Source organism: Lissotriton helveticus, chromosome 4_1, assembly GCF_964261635.1.
Source record: "Lissotriton helveticus chromosome 4_1, aLisHel1.1, whole genome shotgun sequence".
Classification (NCBI taxonomy): domain Eukaryota; kingdom Metazoa; phylum Chordata; class Amphibia; order Caudata; family Salamandridae; genus Lissotriton; species Lissotriton helveticus.
The window spans coordinates 519,300,830-519,321,799 of record NC_136063.1 but is presented as its reverse complement, the minus strand read 5'-3'; positions in this window follow the sequence as shown (position 1 = coordinate 519,321,799).

Genomic DNA, 20,970 nt, shown 5'->3' with positions numbered 1-20,970 from the left:
TTTAGGGTATTGCAGAGGCAAAAAACTCTGGCATAAAATCAGACAGTGCTCTGCGTGTTTCATCAAAGTGCAGGGCTCAGCAGTGAAGAAAGTGCAGGGCTCAGCAGTGAAGAAATACACTAACCTCCTTTTCCGTAGTTCATGCCCTGAAAGTAATTCCTTCAGATCGGCCTTTCTGAATATTCGTATGTATTGAACATCCACAATTGCCTGTGCATAGTGTTCCAACCTTTGCTATACCCCTGCACAGTCTAAATGCAAACCATAACAAACCATGACCATCTTCTTCCTTATATCAAAACCATATTTCAATGTATTAATCCATACAAGCTGCTGCATATGTATGAGGTCATCTACAGTGGAAAAACCAACAGGCCCACCCGCTTCCACCCTCACAGCGAAACCATGAAGTAAGGAATGGCAGGAATCCACCACTGACCACGCTCTACATGCAGCGCCACCTCTTCTGCCTTGAGGGTGGGCACCTTGTTACCTGGTGGTAGCTTTCTTCGCCTAGGCACAGTTAACTGGTCGGTATCCAGAGCTCGAGATGCCAGGAGCAGTTAGGGGTACTATTTGCATTTGTCTTTATATCTGGGAGCTGCTTTCTTTTGCACATCATGGCAACCAATTGGGTGGCAGAGTAATTGTTTATGTCTCTTGCTTTTGAGTTAGTCGCAGTGCTGTTTTGCTGCATGTTTACTGTATGCTATGTGAACACGATTTCCACTTTCTATTCCTTTCCATTGTGGGTGTAACACTTTGAAATGCATACAATTCTTATTTTGGCATAATCCTGTGTGGTTGGGCGCAGGGATTTTTGTGAGTAGTAATTAATTCAGTTGCCAGTGTTTTCCAATCACCATCAGCATCAACTTTGTTTTTAATTATCTTTGCAAGTCATTGATTGCGTGATCTAATTGATACGCTTCAGAACTATACAACTATGCAGTTTTTATCTGTAACTTTAACCGAATTGCAAGTGTGGTTAGGTTTCCAACTAAACATCCAATAATGTTATCATGTCTGTACAGGCACACAAAGGGCGTATCATTCCTTCAGAAAGCACACCATGTCCAGTCAATACAGTGGGTTCACAGGACAGAGGTACAGCAGGAGTGGTATGGCCCCAAATGTTGTCATAGGTATTGTCGCTCTTACCACACATTTAGGAAGTAATTGACAGCCATAATGGGGGTGGGGGCAACAGATCCCTCACATCTCTGGGCCCTGGTGCCACTGGCTCTGCTGCACGACTGATCGTGACTCCACAGCCACAAGAAGATGGCAGGCCAGCCCCGCCAAGCGAGCTCGGCCTCAGACTGACTACGAGTTAGTAATAGGAACAGCAGAAGCGGCCATGGGCCTAGGGAGAGAATCCGTTCTAGTTATGATTCCTTGACTCTAGCTATCACAGCAACACGTCTCCTCTAATATTCAAATTACTCATTTCCCGACAATCGAGAGCTCTAGCATCATGACTCATAATTTGTTAAATAGATGCAGAGAAGGGCGGCACATCATTTCCCCACAATAGGTGTGGCTCTTACAACATAAAAATTCCACAGGCCTTTTTCTGAATTCTAATTAAAAAAACATATGTTTTTCCTTGGGTTGCTGAGAGCAACCAACACCAACAACTTTCTCTCCCTCATGAATCAAAGTGTGTGCGATGTATTGCCGATAGCCCTGGCCAGTTTCAATTGTATTCTTCTTTAAAGACTTTAGAACACCCTTCGTTGCACCCACGCGCATTACAATTCGAGAGCATTAGCTCGGTTTCTGACGATGGTAAAATAATAAAAACAAGCATTTGAATGAACTAAAAGTGAACCCTGTTTAAATAGTTTTTACTGATAACCTTTTAACTGTTCAAGTCCAGGAAACACAGTAGCTGAGGTTTCTAGATGTGGATTTATACTCGCTCGGGTCACATTGCTTCAGCTGCCTAGGGTACCTTGTACAGTTCTGAAAGGAAAACAGTATGAAGAAGCTCAATAATGCACAGCAGAGTAACATTCCTAGGTTGTTTCCTCATCAACATCTGACCATCGAGATAACTTTAAGGACCAGCCCTCCAAAAATGTTTAATGATCCTTTGCATCACATGTGCATGAGCGGTAGCTAAAAGGTTACTCCAAAAGTCCCTGGAACTATTTCCATTCCAACCCGAGCTGACAAAACCTCCACATTTGACCACTCTGCAAAATGAAAATCCCTGACCCATCTAACCCAGAAAACTGCGGACCAAAACCAAAAGACCCATTCTTAGGAAAAGTATTTGAAACAGTAGCATTTACTCAACTTTAGACCAACAATCTAGCTTCCGACAAGGCGGAGTCAGCAATTGCTGGAGCGGGAATCAATTTAAATAACATGGTTTAACATTTCTGTCTCACATCCCTGCTCTCTGTGGGGTCCTCAGTCACCTGCAACAGATCTTTGCTGCTGTTTATAAGGAGATCACAAATTAATGTATACCAATAATCACAATAATATTTCTAAGTTAAGTCAATAATGAGAGTTTTGATTCGTTTATGGGTTTTATTTTCATGAAAAGGTTTAGTAAGATTTTCCTTTCTCCTTTTATTTGGTTATCTCAAAAGGTATCAATCAAATTACAGAACTGATAAAAAATATTGGTTAGAACAAGTCATCAATAAGCAATACAATATGAAAGAGAGAATCCCTATTCTAAAGAATAGGGTGAAAATGGGTGTCAACAGAAAGCCATTAGGAGTTTAAGTTCAGAATCAAGAGTTGACAGTGGGCATGAAGCTCAAATTCGATCATTCAATATCAGCTAAGCTTGCCATGGAAAGAAGTACAGAAAAATCAAAATAAATCCTGTAGCAGCAGAATCGACTGCAAACAATAAAACATGTTGAGTAGAACTGCAAATCAGCATTCAGCCTTAAGCAAAAGCCGTTACCATTCATCTTCAATGCAGACGAGTGACAAGGGTCTTGATAGTATCAGGGAAGAAGTGGTAAAAAGGCATTTACCTACTCTAGGAACACACATTATTATACCCAGCTGAAAGCAATGTTGCAAATCGTTCTGTGGCTTTTTTTCCTTCCAATCAATGAGCTCCCAAGTCTTCTTGAGAACCACCTCGTCTTGTCCTTTCCCATGTTGCTCCTCACTAAGCTTACAAAGAATTACCTTAAAATATGAAATAAGGGTCTCATTTATGAGGACTTGCGTCACTTTTGCACTTCCGATGCGTCACTTATTGTGACGCATCAGGGGCGTAAACATGCCTCCTGTTGCGTACTATTTACAAAGTAATGCATCTAAGCAGATGCGTCTCTTTGTAAACCCCTGCACTACATTATACCTGTTTCAGGTATAATGTATGCAGAGGGGCGTTCCCTCGCAAAAAGCCTCGTAGAAGTGACGCAGTGAAATCTAGGAGATTTCATTGCGTCACTTCTAGGGCGCCGTTGCGTCAAAATCTTGTGCCTGCCTCACAGCAGGCGTAAGACTGATGCAGGCCCTTTCACATGGGGCTTGCCCCATGTGAAAGGATGCATTGCTGGAGTTGCGTCCCTTTTGCGACACACTCCAGCAATACGTCACTTTTGCACCTACAGATACGTCAGAAATACTGACGTATCTGTAACTCCTTGCGACATGATGCATCATACATTAAATATGACGCATCAGGTATGTCGCAAGGAGTTAGCACTGATAAGTGACGCATCGCTGCTTTCACGCAGCAATGCGTCATTTCTCATAAATGAGGCCCTAAATATCTTCAATCAAAGATCACGTATGAGGCCTTTAAATTCTTAGACCTCCTTTCCGATTAACATGAGCACATTCTAATCTTCTAATAAAATACATTTTAGACTAAGCAATAGACATTCTGTGAAACTCGCAAAATTGCTGCAACTGATATTATTCAGAAACTAATTTTCTTAATTATAAATCGGAAAGGAAATATATTAAACCATTAACATTTTCTACTCATGCTTTGTATTTAACCTGTGAAATAATATGAAGCTGTTCTATTCAATGACAATGTGTTTCTAGTAAAATATTTTTAGAACATTATTATTAATCAAATACATTATTTAATGCAAAATGGTGTGAGGTTTCCCCAAACAAATCTGGTAGGGTAAGGTCAACCATCAAGCTTTATTTTTGCTGCTAAAATAATGATGCTTGCTTTAACATTTTGGTGCTGATAGATATAACTGGGTACAACAAATTTGCACATTTTAATGTTGTGTCAGTTACTAATAAATTGCACGTCGTCATTGCACAAGTCTCTTTAACCATGTTAATTTTATATTTCAATAATATTATTTAGCAATATCATATCCATTTGGGATGACTTAAAGCCAACAATTGACAAGAACAGAATAATCATCTTATTGCTTCTGGACCTAACATCGGAATTTGACACTGTCCACCACCCCACGCTGTTACAAAGACTCCATCATCTTGAAACATGTGAAATTGTTTTAAATTGATTGTTTTTTCCTCAGTGACGAACAAAGCATCACAACTCTACCACTTTTCACATTAATTCTATACACCCAACTCTGATGTCCCCCAGGGCCCATCAAATCTCCTCTGTTGTTACTATCTACTTATCTCCTTACTAGACCTGATTAAATTATTCAACCTCACCTGTTACCACTACACAGATGACACACAAATCATTCTAAAAATGGATGGCTTGGAGGACCTCTACAATGCAAACAATGACGACTGCCTTTGTGCCATAAATAAATGGATCATAAGTAACTAAAGCTCAACACCTCAAAGACAGAGATCATGACCTATACATGATGGTGAAAATGTCAGCCTACCACAATTTGGCCTAAGGAATTTGAGAACCTTCCAACAACATGAAGAGAAGTCATAACCTTATGGCTGACCATGGATACAGATGTATCTTTGATACTACATGTCAATAAGGTTCATTACACCGATGGGTACGTTTAAGTTCAAAAGAATGCCGTTTGGCTTAGTTTCTGCGGCCTCTGTCTTTCAGAGAATTATGGCAAGAATTTTGAAAGGTTTAGTTGGAGTAAAGTGCTATCAAGACGATTTATTAATTTATGGTGGCAGTACTTATGAACATGATACTCGTGTTTCAATGGTTTTGAAACGGTTAGAAAGTGCAGGCATGACTTTAAAAAGGACAAAGTGTAAATTTGGAGTACAAGAGGTTAATTATCTGGGTCATCGCATCACGTGTAATGGAGTTTTTCCAAAAAAAGAGTTAGTAGAAACTATTGATAAAGTGAAGGAACCCACTTGCAAAGATGAACTTCTCTCTTTTTTGGGTATGGTAGAATTTTATGGAAAATTCATTTTTAATTTTGCAGAAAAGACACACAATTTGAGAAAATTAACAGTAAAAAATTCTGTTTTTAACTGGTCGTCTAATTGCAAATCTGAATTTATGAACTTAAAGAAAGATTTGAATAAGGCACCTTCACTTCATGCCTTTATCCCTGGTTTGCCTACTATTTTATTCACTGACGCAAGTGATAAAGGACTTGGTGCGGTTTTAATTCAAAAGAAAGATGGAAAAGATTCTTTGATATGTTGTTCTTCTCGTTGTCTCAGAGGATCGGAGTTGAATTACTCTGTAATAGAAAAGGAATCTTTAGCAATTTTTTGGGCACTAAGGAAGTTAAAGAATTTGATTTGGGGGACTAAAATCTGTGTTTTGTCGGATCACAAACCTTTAAAAGAGGTCTTTTCAAAAAAAGGTTTGGACGCAATCTCATCCAGAATAAGACGATGGATTGTTTCTTTACAGGAATTTGAATTTGAAGTCGAGTATATTCCTGGGGTTGCGAATAGATCAGCAGATTGCTTATCTAGGTTGGTTGACAATGAGGACTCTGAGCAAGATGATGTGTGTGATTCTGAGGAGTTTGCAAAATGTGTGTGAAGTGACTGATGGTGCCATTATTGAGTCTGAATGGAGATCTGAATTGGAGAAAGATGGTGATATTTCAAAGGTTATTCTTTCGTTAAAAAATAACTCTCGCTTGGACAAGCCATGGTTGTTGGTTGCTGATGAACTTTCGGTGAGTGATGGTCTTTTAACCCGTGGAACTAAGCTCATTCCTCCTTATTCATTAAGAAGTAAATTGTTGTCTCATGCTCATTGTGGTCATCTAGGCATAGTTAAGACCAAAGAGTTTCTTCGTATGCAGTTCTGGTGGCCTGGCATGGATTTAGAGATTGAGAGAATGGTTCGTGAATGTCCAGAATGTTGCTCTAGTAACAACATTTTTAAAACAAGACAGATGCCTATGGTGAAAAGGGCCTTACCTGCTCATCCATGGGATGAGGTTGCTATTGACATTCTTGGCCCTCTCTCTGGGGTTTCAGATACTCCTTATCTTATTGTCTTAATTGATTTATACTCGAGATGGATTGAAGTTTCTGCTGTCAGAGATATTACTTCAAATTCCATCATAAAATTTTTAGAGTCTATATTTAATAAGGAAAGTTTTCCCAACAGTCTTTTGTCTGATAATGGTCCCCAATTTTGTTCCTCTCTGTTTACTGACTATCTGAAAAAATGTGGTATTAACCATAAAAAGTGTTCACTTTATCATCCTGAAACAAATGGTGCAGTGGAGAGAGTTAATAGAACTCTGAAAGAGTCCATACAACTTGCTCGCTCTTCTGGTTTAGATTGGAAGTCCACTTTACAGGACAGAATTAATGTTTATCGTTTTGCCCCTCATTCCACTACTGGTAGGTCTCCGTTTGAGCTGTTCAAAGGGAGAGCTCCCAACACATTGTTGTGTCCAGGGTGGATGTGTTTTAACAAAGGTCGTGTTGATAATGATGTTGGTGATTGGAGAACCAAGGAGATCCTCAAACAAGATGCTCGGAAGACAAACTTTGATCTCAGGAAACGTGCATTTCCATGTGAGATCAAAGTGGGTGACTTTGTAAGAATAAAGACTCCTGTAGGATGTAAACCTTGGTCCAAATACACTGACATTAGATCTGTTGTCAAGATTTTTAAAAATGCTGTTAAAACTGATGATGGTAGAATCTGGAATAAGAGTCGAGTTGTAGTTGTTGATGCTAATCAGGTATCTTCTCATATTTCTACTTATAATGATAATCTATGTACTAGTACTCGCTTAAGCACTAATCTTTCTTCTCACAGGTCCTCTGTTCCTTCCAGGAAAAGTCTGAGAGCAAGGAAAGCTCCCGCTTATTTGAAGGACTATGTTTAAGTCTGAGTTTTACGTAACCTTTACTCTATGTTGTTTTTTTTAGTGAATATTTACATATCTATATAAGAGGGAGATGTGTGATGTTTTGCATACTTCCCCTTTAATTCTTCATGTTCTTACTCTCATTCTATATTCTAAGAATGTACCTGTTTGCAAGTTCTCACTGTGTCAGTTACTGATGGCTGTTCCTGGGATGAGGTTTTAAATAAACCCACCTAACCTCTCTACCAAAAGATTCCTGGTTTTATTACAAATTTAACCAATTTTACAAGAACCTTCCAACAACATGAAGAGAAGTCATAACCTTATGGCTGACCATGGATACAGATGTATCTTTGATACTACATGTCAATAAGGTAACAAAGAGCAACTTCTATACAGTGAAAACACTGCATTGCATCTTCCTATACCTTGGATATCAACAAAAGCTACAAGCTTTCCATACACTTGTAGTTACCAAGCATGACTAAGCCATGAGCTTATACCTTGGCATACTCTGTTTCATCATATACAAAGAGAACTAATCCAAAATGCTGCTACAAGACTCCTTCTCCGTCTATTCCCAAGAGAATGCATATCATCCAGCCCTGCATCAATCTACTGGCTAACTATAGCTGGAAGAGCAAGGTTGAAAGATCTCTGAGTTGTCCCCAGAGCCTCTGAGTAAAAACGACCACTATATCTAAAGCCTAATTCAAGCAAAACAAACAGGTCACTACCCTCCATGCTTGCACCGCAGATCATCATACCACCTTACTAAAGGAAATCCTTAGGAGGCACTGCTTTCTCAGCACATGCTGCCAAACTTTAGAACTCACTATCAGCCAAGATCCAAAGCATTCAGGAGAATACACATTTCAGAAGACGGTTGAAAACATGGCTAATTCCAAAATCACTACACCATTCTACAATTCGGGGATACAACCCAGAATGATCATTGCATCTTCAAGTGCAATCTAAAGGTTACAGCTCACAGATATTGAGCATCTCTACCAGAACACCACTTTCTATAGCCACGTGATCTATGAAAGACAGAAGCTTGGCTTTCCTGTGCATTACACAATATTATCAATTCATACATAACAGCTCTGGCCCACACTACTACAGATACCATAAAACTCATTGGTCAGCAGCCTATTGTAGTAGAAACAGGCTGCATAATAATTAACTTATACTGCTTAATCTTTTTACACTTGCCTAAGACAAAACTGCAATTTTTCTTGTCCATCATTCACTATTCTATTGTAAGAAATCAGGTTATTAGTTGAGGGGGGTGAGTACTCACCTGAAGTAATAACCACAACCAGTGTCACCACTGGATTCACTAAAAAAAACTTGAGCTTAACACCCTGGTAGTTCTGGCAGAGAGCAGATAGGGTTAACTTTGGCAATGTGTAAAAATATTTATTTAGAACCAAAACAGCAATAAAGTCAAAACACAAAACAAGAAAAATCCCCCACCAATTTAGACAATTTAGACAAAAAATTTATAAAAATTCAATATGGGAAACCTAAGATTTGAATTAAAAAAATGTACATTTAAATTAGCACCACAAAATGTTAAGTACCAACCGCAGTAATCCGGTTGCGCTTGATCTGTACCCAGGTCGACCACGATGGAGTGTGGGACAGATTCAGAAACCAGATTTGACCCATTCAGAAGATTTACTCTCGGACTTCTGACATGGAAGTCAAACATCCTCAGTGGAGCGAGGCAGCAAGCTGAGGCCGAAGAAAGCTCTGCGTCATCGGGGAGCCATTGAACAAGGATTTCAGAGAAGGCACAGACTCTTGGCTGGAAAGCTTAGAGAAATACATTTGAATTGTATGCTCAGGAAGGTCCCTCACTGACCATATACTTTTGGCACCTTCGCCCCCTGAAGATTTCTACGTTCTAATTTAGTCACTATTAAGGAGCTTGGATTATTCCAGTGGGGCAAAGCTGCAGGCTTGAGCCAATCAAGGCTACAGAAGGTCAGACTCCTTCTCTGTGAGGTACCGCTGAAACTGGTTTGCTGGTGCGGAAATGCTCTGAGCAGGAGAAACCTGAATCTTTGGCCCAGCGGCATCACCCCTTCAGCTGCTTGGAATAGCAGGTTGAACCCGATCCTCCGACAGTCTTGGAATCCAAAACGCTTCTAAGTCCCAGGTTTCAGGATATGTTCTGAGGATTATACTGTAACACCAGTCAAGGTTCCAGGACCTTCGAGATAGCACTTGGGGGTCAAGTATCACTCTAGAAGAGGCCAGCAGCAGGGTCCAGGGCAGGTAAAGTTGGTTCTGCTCAGCTGAGTAGATGCAGGAAAGGCCATTTGTTCTTTGTTGTGTCCATGTAGCTTAAACAGGATTTCAGCCTCATGATTGTAGGTTCTGCTTCTTTGTCCTGGGTACAAGAGCGAGAGCATGCTCAGCCTTCTAGGTTTTTCACAGGTCACAGTCATTTTCTGTTCTTCCACAAGTGCAGAAAGTGTTCTTAGGAGGGTACTGTGGGTCCCACGTGTATGCCAAGCACCAGCTTTGTGGGTGAGGGTGACTCCTGGCCCCTCCCTAAGCAACAGGTGAATTTTGGTGAATTGACGTCCATGTAGGGATCGCTACAATATGCTTTGCCGAGGGCAACCAAAATCCTCAAGATGACACTGGGGGTTGGCTAGTGCAAATAAATGTTGCATTACAATACAATACCTTGCCTGCTCATACAGGACCTCATAAGAACACAATTAAAAAGTCATAACAATTCATAGTTCTTTTTTTATTCCTTCCACCTTCGGTCTCAGCTGGAAGCAGCCCTTATCAGCACAAAGAAACCTAAAATGCACCAAGCATCAAAATGAGGGTCGGCTGGCACAACCATAAAATCAAATGCAGACTACGTGTATGGCATCACATGCTGTGTTTGGCACTCAAAATGCCACAAGAGGACAACACGTTGCCATGGCCGTAAGTATGGCACACTGCGAAGTCATACAGACTTGCTGCCAAGTTGTCTTCATCACGCACCTAACATCCTTCACCAGCTGTTCCTTTACCCATCTCCTTTAGGGTCACTTTGAAACCATTATCTCCCTTGGTGACTTCTAGATTTAAAGAACTTATCACACCCTGCGAAAAGTCTGAAAGCAATTGTATTCCGACAAGTGTCCATGGACATCATTGTGGGATTGGCAGGAGTTGCTGCTGCTACCTTTGGCACTGCCTTTGCGACCCCTGGTCCCCTGGTCTCAGAGGTGGCATAATCAGTGCTAGAAACACAGAAGCAGTTCGTCCTTATCGACGTTGGTTGTGGCTCCACTCTCCTTGTTTTTTTCAATTTCTTTTATTATATTAATAGTGAATAATATGACATTATTCCCTTAGGGAAAGGGAAGCTGTTCTTACACCTACACAGCTTTGCTTTTTAAAGCAAATCTGTGTTCTTCCTCTGCTATTGCGTTGCCTACGAGAATTCTCAACATTTGAATGAGGAATCTTCCCTAAGGACCTGAAATCTGGACTCGGAGTCAAAAACATGTCAAAGGGATTCTTCATAGCTGGCTACAAAGATGCCCTTGCACCCTCTACTGTGCACTGGCTTAAAGGCAACAATTGTCTGAACTAGTCTTGCATTTCACCAGCTGAGCTGAAGTAAATGAAAGCTAGTCCAGGAAGTGTGAAACAACAGTGCAACCGTTTATAACTCAGAGGTTAACTTCTATCAAGAATGACTAACCCCGTTTCTTCTGCGGTTTCAATTTGCTTGCTTAATATTCTGACTTTTAAGTGTCTTTGTTAATACACAATTTTCCTATTCTATTGAAAATAACAGCTTCAGAAAAGGTCTAACTCTTACTAGCTGATAAAGAAATGTATTTTTCTTATTTGAAATCATTATGGACGACAGACTTTGTCCCTGAATAGAGAAATGCTGGCAGTCTTTATTTTTGGCGTTCACAGGCCATGATTTAAAGTAAGGCTTTTCTAGAAAAAGGTGTGTGGGTATAATATGCTTTATATAGCTGAAATCCGAACGGTGCAGTCTAACTTGTTCTCCACTATTCGATATATACAGATTTTATAACCAACCTTTCAGTTTAATTAAAGTGATTTTGGCCTATTGCCAAAGGAGCCAAAGGAATGAACGAGACCGTAAAATAGTACTGCTGTAGAATTAATGTATGTTCTTTTAAATAACTTGTGAATAGGCCGCAGGTCTTTAGCCTGCCACTGACAGCAGGGAGTACATTTGTGTGTTTGACATGCATGCTATGAATCTGACAATGGATGACCACAGGGAGGTGAATATTGTCATGCGCTGGAGAGCATTTACCAAGGAAGACATTCATCTGAGCGCCGGAGCACAGAGACCGGTGACGCCTGACGGTTCCACGCTTGGATTGTGATACAGCGTGGCTCAGTCAAGGCTGTTGATCTGACATCAAACAACACCAAAGATGCATCCAGCCACGATGGATGGAGGAATCGAGTTCAGCTTACAAGTAGTTTAAATGAGAAATGTATTGAAAAGGGGTACAACGGTGTGCTCTATTTAAATTACGACAGACTGCATCTCTTTGGTAAGCACTGTCCTAACAGTAGTTTAGATACTGACTACAATGTCGTCGAAAAGACCACAGCTGAGGCTAATGCACACATAGAATGGCAGCACACGACAGCTTAGCACAGCAGTGAGATTCTCACGTGAGCTTCCCTGGCCAAGAGCTGGGAAGAAGAGGGGAGTCAGTGCTTGACAAACCGTATAAACTGTGCGCCAACGAGCAATAACCGATTGGAGCAAGTCTCAGAGTGAGGATTCTGGCTAGTGGCGTCAATTCACTAAAATCACAAAGATTTTATTTATTTTTATTTATTTCTTTATATATTTATTATTTTATTTAAAGAGTTTTATATAGCGCTGGCTAGACCCGGAGGTATCAGAGCGCTTTACAAGAGAATCAACAATGTAACAGAAAAAAGTTCAACAATTACGCATTAAATCCCCCCAAAAAATGTTCCATTGTGAGTGAACAAGTGAGCCCAGCAAACAAGCCAAATCATTCCCTCTTGTTTTTTAGGATGACATCCAAAGACATTTATGGACAACTATTTCCATTGTACATTTTGATAATTATATGACATCGTATGATATAAATGACAAATAGTAGTGCCAACTAAATCAAAGTGGGCACTTTCTCCATGAAATTTGTATGTGGGTCACAAGATGCACCAGAAGCTGCCACTAGATAGCGCGTTTGTCACAATTTATGAGTATTTTAACAACAGATCTGACAGAGAATTTGTGAAATAGCTTAAATTAGACCACTATTTTCAGCAACACACAGATGTGGTAGCCCACTTCAGCTCAAACATTATATAAATGCCCATGGGTATGTTGTGCCAAAACACCTTAAACAGCACTGCAGAAAAATGCTTGAACAAACTGTGTCCGTTTGCAACACTGAGCCACAGTTCAGGTGATGCTTACTAAAAATGTGATGCTAGGAAAAATAATGGTCATCAGAAAATCTGGATGTAGTTAAAAAATCACCCTAACCAATAATATGTTGAGATCAATTGAAACACTGAGCCACTGTGCCATACAATGTATACCTTTTGAGAAGAGAATGTTTCTCAAATATTTTTTGCTCACACCATAACCACAGATTCCTGGGTCAGAAAATTTGGTTTAGACTAATTAAATGGGAGGATAAAATACCCATATGAGCTATGTACTGAAAGAAACACAATTTTATGGTAGCACTTGCGACATAAATCTCTGCAATTATCATTGCTAGCTGTAAAAAAAATCACCTTTTCAGTGTGATCGCCCCCGTTTTTTGCCTTTTGCTGTACTCTATTTTATTGCTAGATTTTAGACTCAGCACACTGAGACTCTGTTGTCTAATGCACAGGGTGTGTGCTCTGACCCCTGAAAAATGGAGAAATAGGCTAATCTCTAATTGGGGGTCCTAACTTTTCTATGCAACCATAGTGTATGGTGTGGAAATACAACAATGGCATGAAAAGTTAACTCTCACTTATGGACTGCAGCACATTTTGCCACCCGTTACTGAGATTAAAGAAAACTGGCTTCAGGCCTACCATTGTCAATTGGCTGCTGCACTATTAAACCTACATGGCGACCTATTAAAATACCCCCTTTTTGACAGGTAAACGCCTCTGTTTAAACTATTAGTAAGCCACCCATTTGTAAGTCTTGTAGCCACAAGGTAGGGTGCATGGTATTTTAAAGTCAGACAGGTATAAATTAATGTTACCACGTCCCTACAGTGACAATGCTCTAAATGCTATTTTCATGGTGGCAGGCTTACACTAGTTGGCATGCAGAGATTGTTGGATGCTTTTGCAAACTATTAGGCTGAGAATGATTTGCTAATCAAAGTGCATACAAATAATTTAGGACTTTCTCTAGAAACAGGCCCAAAACCCTCAAGCAAAAACTGTGTTCACACCAACAGCAAGTTGAGTTTGAACAGATTATGTGTCTGGGCATAATTTTCAGTCAGAACCTTAACTTTAAAAGCCACCGTAGATTGCAGGAACAACGAAATGAATCAGTGGTGGAGGTACTAGCCAGACTAGATATGGAATTATGCCATAAGTCTGTGGAGGTTTTGTAAGGAACATACAGCTTGAAAATATCAAATCTGCTGCTATATACCTCCGAACTATTGGTAGAGAAAGATATTCAACATTTAGAAATAATCCAAATGAACTTTTCGAAGTCCTGATTGGGCCTGCGAAGGGGGTCAGTGAAGTAATCGAAACTCAGTTTTGCAACTGGACCTAGGTGTTTGGCACGGTTAGGTGTATTCAATCAATCGACTTGGATATGTAGAGCACAGCTAATCACCCACAAGGGTATTCAGGAACTGCGTTTTGCTGTTCGAATTCAGGATGGATGAAGTTCGGAGGTGCAAGGAAAGGTCATTCCAGGACTTGGCAGCTAGTTACGAGAAGTAACATCCTCTGCTCTTCCTTCAGCAGATGCAGGGCGTATGAGCGAGGACCTGCAGGTGTCTGGAGGGTTGGTGGAAGTTCGGACAGTGGTCGATGTATGCAGGTCCTTGGCCATGGAGGGCCTTGTAGGCATGTGTTAGCATCTTGAATTGGCATCTTTTCTGGATGAGGAGCCAGTGAAGTTTCCTGAGGTGGGGGGGGGGGTGATGTGGGCCCGTTAGGGAGGTCGAGGATGAGTCTGGCAGCTGTGTTCTGTATGTTCTGGCGTCTCTTTAGGAGTTGGGTGGTAAGTACTGCATAGAGTGTGTTGTCGTTGTCCAGGCAGCTTGTGACTAGGGCTTGAATGACAGCTTTCCTGGTGTTGACTGGGAGCCATCTGAAGATCTTTCAGAGCATGCAAAGGGTGTGGAAGTAGGTAGAGGCAACAGCTTTGTATTGGCATTTCATGGTGAGATTGTTGTCCAGGATGATGCAGAGGTTGAGGGTGTAGTCTGTTGGCATGGGTCTGAGATCGGTGGGCCTCCAAGTGTCATTCCATGGTGAAGTGTTGTTCCCAAAAATCAGCACCTCCATTGTGTCCATGTTGAGAATCAGGCAGTTGGTCTTCATCAAGTTGGCGATGCTCATTTTGCAGTTGTGGAAGTTGGTCCTAGAGGTGGAGAGGTCTTCTGAGAGTGTTGAGGATGAGGTGGGTGTAGGATATGATGTTGAGGCCGTGGGTTCTGATGATGTTGAGCAGGGGTGCATCGTACATGTTGAACATGAGGGGCTGATGGATGAGCCTTGAGGGATGCCCAGATGATGCTCTTGAGTTATGACGTGAAGGGGGGTAGGCGGATTATCTGGATTTGTCCTGTGATGAAGGATGCAATCCATATCAGGGCATCTCCCTGGATACCAAATTTGCAGAGTTTCTTGAAAAGAGTGTTGTGGGAATCTGTATCAACCACTGCTGAAAGGTCGAAGAGGATCATGGACGCTGTCTCTCCCTGGTCGAGGAGGGTCCTGATGTCATTGGTGGCTGCGATCAGTGTGGCCTCGGTTCTGTATTTGGCGTGGAAGGCGGATTGGGAGGAGTCCAGCATGTTTTTGCTCTCCAGGTGTTCGGTGAGTTGATGGTTGATGGCCTTCTCAAGGACTTTGGCGGGGAAGGGAAGCAGCAAGATGGGGTAGTCCTTGAGTGCGCTGTGGGTATTGGAAGGTTTCCTGAGGAGCGGTATTACTTCAGTATGCTTTCACTGCTCTGGGAAGGTGGCTGTGGTCATGGATGCATTGAGAATAGTGGTGAGTTTGCAGCTGATTTTCTTGCTCCCGAGGTTGAAGAGGTGGTTGGGGTAGGAGTCCGTGGGTGCTCCGGAGTGGATGGAGTTCATGATGTTGGTGGTGCTTTGTGTGTTGAGCTGTTTCCATGCAGGGATTGGATTGTTGTGGGTAGCGTCTGTTGGCCTGAGCAGTTTGTTGAGGTCGTTGGGTTGGGGTTAGGACTTTACTGTAGATGGGTGCTATCTTGTTGTGGAAGTAGTCCACCAAGGTGTTGCAGAGATCCTGAGAGGGACAGATTGTGTTTGCAGTCACTGACGGGCAGGAGAACTCCCTGAGGATGTTGAAGAGTTCCTTGCTGTGGTTGGATTTGGTTTCAATGCAGTCCACCAATGTGGCTCTTTTCGTGTCCTTCAAGCGTTGATGGTATTTCTTGAGGGCTGACTTGAGGGTGGCTCAGTCTGTGGGATCTTTGCTGGTGTTCATCATCTTTTTAGGTGTTTGTGGTTGCTTTTTATGGTCCTGAGTTCTGGTGTATGCTAGATGGCTTGTTTGGTGGAACTTCTGGTTTTGGCAGGCTTGATAGGGGTGACTCTGTTGATGCAATTGGTGATCCATGCAGAGAGGTTCCTGATGGCCTATTCAAGGTTGGTTGCGGAGGTCGGATAGGTGGTGTTGAGGTTGTCCTTCCATTGGGACTCTGTCACTTTGTTTCAGCTGAGGCAGGAGGAGCTGGGAGGCTTGATGGTGATGCATGGGGATCCATCGAAGGTGTAGTGGATGATTACGTTGTCGGTCTAGGTGAGTTTGATAACATGACTATACTTGACTCTGTTGCTGGCAGTGAAGATCAAGTTAAGCGTGTGCCCTGCGCTGTGTGTGGGGTGGTGGGCCAGTTGGGTGAGGCTGATGTTGCTCATGCTTTCCAGGAGGCTGGTGGTATTTGAGTCCCTGAGGTCACTGAGGTGAAAGTTGAGGTCACTGAGGATGATGCAGTGCTTGGAGTCGATGGCGAGTAGGACGATGAATTTGGAATGGCATTTTAGAAGCTGGGGTGTGGTCTTGGAGGTCTGTAGGTGAGGGTGCCTCTGATTGTTGTTCTGCTATTGGTTTGTAGTTGGAAGTTGAGGTGTTCCATGATCGGTGTTGTGTCATCTTCGGTTGTGGTCCAGCGAATGGTTTCTTTGTGGATGATGGTGATGCTGCCTCCGTGTTTGTTGGTCCGGTCTCAGAGTCTCATCTTGTAGCTACTGGGCATCTTAGTGTTAATATCAGGGGTGGAAGCGGAGTTGAGCCAGGTTGTTATGATGAAGGTAACATTGGTGGTGAGGGCAGTGATGGTTTCCCAGATCTCAATGGCATGCTTGCAGAGTAATCAGGAATTGAGCAGACGACAGTGGAGTAGTTCCAGAGTGGTCATGGTGGTTGTGGTGATGGTTTCCGTGGGGACGGGAGGTCCAGAGTTGCAGGTGTAGAGACAGTGGTGGCAGGTGAAAAGTTCTATCGCTGATCGAGGTAATGCAAAACAGCAGTTGTTGTTGCGGCGTCTGGGGTCCAGGACTCAGAGTTCTGCGAAGGAATATCTGTGGGTGGCTTGAGGGCCAGGTTTTCTGGCGTTGGACGTGGTCCAGGTGTGGACAGGTGCAGGCGGGCTTGCCTTTGGCGTGCTGGCAGTTGCACTGAAGCCTCCATTAAGTAGGTTCTGGTAGGGGGCGAGGCGCTAGGTGGTCCTCACTGTTAAGGAGTGAACAACTCCTAAACAGTGAGGGCAGCAAGACAAACCAAAAAAACTGAAAATCAACAGAAGACACAATAAGGCAAATACAACTAAAAGGCTATTAAACAACACACAACGGTTGACAACAGGCAAAAATGAGGCAGTAAAAGAAAACCAGAACCAGAAATCAGACAAACAACAGAAGGCGCACTGAAGCAAAGAAAAGTAAGAGGCTAACAGGTAACACAGAACTGTTGACAAAAGGCAGAAACAAGGCAAACACTGGCAAACTGTGGCTGCAGGGAGTGTCAGTGAGACCTGCTATGGGTGGAGCTGATCGGAGGAGTTTATTCCTAAATACTACTTTCATTGGCACCCTCCTTGCTGTGGATGGCTAGTCTGGGCATAATTACAAGTCCTTTGGACCCAAATAAGACTTTAAACCAAGGTCAGGGTAAAAAATCAGGCAGTAAGAAAATCATCAAACATCTGGTCAAGGAATCAGCAATTTTAATTCTGAGAATTGTAGTCAGTCCCCTTCAACTTTCAGACATGCAGGAAACAGTAGAGATGGTTAAGATGCAGCCATATTTAAAATGTATAAAGGTTAGAGGCATCAGACGTTGGATTCTGAAGTGAAGATTGGGACAAGTTCAACAACTTAGAGTCTGGAATATGTCTAAAATTGGAACAGATAATCAAGTAGAAAACTTAAAAACATGCCCATTTCGCAAAATTGTCCTGTGGACATTCAGTCACCTAGTAGTATTTTCCAAGAAAGGAGTCTCTTATTACCGGTTTTAGAGCTTTGGGAATCAGAACGATAATGCTCTGTCATTTACTGTTCTTAAATATAAAAATTTAAGTTTGTGTTTTAGATTAGGTCAGTTCTTAGATATGATTCACTGGAGGGTAGAGGTAATTGCTGTGGAGGCAAGTTGTAAAATAAAAACCTGACATGCCCTTTATGAAAACATTTGATACTGCTACATCACAAAACCACTGTTGTTCTTGGGATTGTCCTAACAAGATTTTTGTATGTTTAAAAAAAAATCCTTTACTTAATGCTAAGATCTAAATGCACCTTGATATCTTTATCACTTTGAGGCTTATCTAGTCGATATGTTGAAGGGTTAGCATTAGCTTTTTAATGGTCATGATTGAATTTAGTATTTTTAGTTTTTGTGATTAACATGTTAAATAACTAGTGAAACCGTGATCTTAGGAGTGTAATGGAGATATGGAAGATTTACTATCTCTGCTGATATGTATACAAAAAACTATTCTGGGAAATTGTTGCTAGTTGTAGGGTGGATTGATCAAGTTATTTTTAGTGTATCTGTTTGTATATAGAGTATATTTGTAATTGTTAAAGTTTGTTTTGCCATGTAGGCATAATAGCAAACTTAATAATTGAACCTGAAACTTGAAACTTGGTGGCAGGCAGGCAGGCAGGCAGATGTAGAAAATCTAATTAGGGATTAAAATCCTAATACAGTATCTTGGGAATGAGACTAGCTAGAAAAATATTTAACAACTATTTTTAAAAGCTATTAAAAATAAAATTTAAATGTATGGTAAAGGTTTGTGTAACCTGTTATACTTATTTCATCTCTCTGCATTGAAAACACTAAGCTCAAAACAATTACTTAGGCCTATGGTTGATCTATTACTAGGAGTCTATTGCAGGTTACAGAAACTATATATATGCTGTGGGTGTAATGTTCTTACTGTATGCTGGGTTTTCTTGCAATGCCAGTATGAGTCATGTAGAATTTAATGATTACCCAAGCTATAGAGCACTGATATTTCAGAAAATAATAATAATTCATACTTAAACACACTTCAACTATGTTAGTACTCATCCAGTTCTTCTCCACACCATTGTATTCCTTGGGGGATGCAACTTGTAAAAGTGTACATGTTGTCATTCAATAAACATTTTGTATGCTACCTTCTGTCCAAATGTATTGCGATCCTATACACTTAAATCAGCCCCTCAGTAATACAGTAAAATCTTTAAGTAGGGCACATCTGCTTGGTGTATCCCGCTGGCTCTCTATTGCAGTCAGCCTGAAGGTGCGCCTAGGTCCCAGACTACTTCAACCATAGACTATAATTGACTCTTAGGGGCAGATCTACAAGGCAGTGCTGCAGCGTGACAACGCAAGCCCTCTGGCTGCGCCATGCTGCGACACTTCCGAAGCACATGAATGCAACATATTTTCAATAACATGTTGCATTCTTGTGCTCTCCCCTGCACTGGCACGCAAACTGCAGCCAAGCGCCGGCGCAGACACCCTTGCACCATGGTGCAAGGATGCGTGCGTCATGGTGAGAATGTTTTTGTGCAGGAAGAGGCACCTTCCTGCACAAAAACAATCACTACAGGCATTTTCCTCTTCCAATGCATGCTGTAGAATGCAGAATGCTTTGAAAGAGGAAAAAACAAGTAGAAATTAAAACATTTCTCCTCTTTGCGCCTCGCTACGCCTCCCCTGGGGAGGCGTAGCATTGACACGCATTTCCAGAATTACGATTACTCGTAAATCTGGAAATGTGTCTACTTCCATGGGTGTTGCTGTGGAACACCCACAACAACACCCATGGAATGCCCCTTCCACACAAAGTGCTGCGTGTGAAGGGGCCATATTTACAAGGAGAGGAAAAGTCACACAGGGTGGCTTTTCCTCTCCTTGTAAATATAGAGAAGTGAAATGGCTCCAGTACGTAACATAAAGTGACGTACTGGTGGCGCAAAGGGCTCGTAAATCTGCCCCGAAGTGCTTATTAGTGTTATTTCCACTTAAAACTTTAAAAAAGCAGATCTCTGATTCTCCTTATTGGGTTTTTGTCATTTTGTTTATCACATTTTCCTCAAGTTCTTTAAGTCAGATTTGTATTTTTATTGTTAGCCATTTTAAATTTATTACTCCATAAATACTATACACATTGCCCTAACTTATGCCTGTCTGCTCTATGCCTGGGCTACCAAGGGCTGAGCTCAGTTTAATTTAGTGATTTTAAGGGTTCACCTGGACAAAAGTTCTGATTGTTGCTTGAAGTGGGCTGTCGACAACCCCAAATAAAAATCACATTTCTTACACTACCTCCAGGTGGATACTGCAATACTGATTGCTGCAATATCTGTCTGTTTGTTTTACCTATGCAGGCAAAGATAAAATGTCAAGGCTTTACAGGGTGTCTGCATGATGTACTACTATTCGTTTCTGCAAAAATATTCTACAAGCTCCTTAGCTATAATGATACCATGCAACACTCCCATCCTGTTGGTATACATTTGTGTGATGCCCTAAATGCAAAAGGTATGCTCAGGCGTGAATCCTCTGTTCTTTTTTGCCACAGGGGCCAAGCAGCAAACCACTGAAGAGACCCAACTAGGGCAAAACCAGTCTCGGATTGCTTGTGTTCCAATCCAAAAGGACCTGGCTTGGCTTTTAGGGCTGGACTGTTCCTGTCAGAGCTGGAACAGATTGAAGGTAGGTTTGCATATTGCTGAGTCTAAGTTGAGGTGGCATTGTGGCAAAAAAAATGATGGGGGGGTGCAGCTCCGAACAATTACAAGTGTATTTTTTTTATTTGAGTGTGATGGTTATTTAAGACATGGGTCCCCTGGTCCCTTTGCCATGGGAACTAAGCTGCACTCTACTGAAGAAACTGGAGTGAAATTGGTCTTGGGTTGCTTGTGTTTCAGTTCAGTGGGCTGCTCACATCTGTCAGTGAAAGGTAGACACATGCTGATCCTTTTTATGTAGCAGGTTTGCAGTTCCTGAAATTTTAGGG